Source organism: Rhagoletis pomonella, unplaced genomic scaffold, assembly GCF_013731165.1.
Source record: "Rhagoletis pomonella isolate Grant_MI unplaced genomic scaffold, Rhpom_1.0 Rhpom_scaffold_04081, whole genome shotgun sequence".
NCBI lineage: Eukaryota > Metazoa > Arthropoda > Insecta > Diptera > Tephritidae > Rhagoletis > Rhagoletis pomonella.
In genome coordinates this window covers 17,195-17,879 of record NW_023462632.1, presented here as the reverse complement: position 1 = coordinate 17,879, position 685 = coordinate 17,195, and positions in this window count along the sequence as shown.

The following is a 685-nucleotide window of genomic DNA, read 5'->3' as shown; positions in this document are numbered from 1 at the left end:
CGTTTTTCGTCACATCCTTTAGTTTCCGGTAGTCTACGCAGAACCGCATTTGACCATCCTTCTTCTTCACAAGTACTACCGGCGAACTCCATGGACTCGCTGATGGTTCAATCACACCACTCTCGCTCATTTCTTTTATTATTTGGCTAACAGTTTCACGTTTGGCAAGTGGAACACTCCGAGGAGCTTGACGGATTGGCCTTGCATCGCCAGTATCAATGCGATGTTTCACAACGTTAGTCCTGCCTGGTTTGTCGCCATCCTTGTCGAATATGTTGCAGTATCTTCGGAGAAGTTCCTTAGCCTTGTGCTGGTATTTTTCTTCCAACCCTTCCGTCCATGCATTAATGTCTTCCGCAATGTCATTCTCGCCAATGGAATCGTTTTCAGGTAACTTTTCGCAGTTGAAGATTGCCTCTACCTCTCGACATTGCCCCAGTACAGTTCCTCTTCGGAGTTTGACTGGTGATTTGAACTCATTGAGCACTCGAACTGGGATGCGTCCATCCTTTTGCGTCTTAGCCAAGGTTTTACCAATAAGTACGTCCGGTGTAGAATTTTGTGTTGCTTCAACAACCCACAATTTGTTTGTCCCACAATCTCCATCAATCTTTGCCCACACAACTGCTTCTGACTTCGGTGGAATCTGCTCGCTTTCCTCTAGGATCACTCGCTTGCTGCTGTA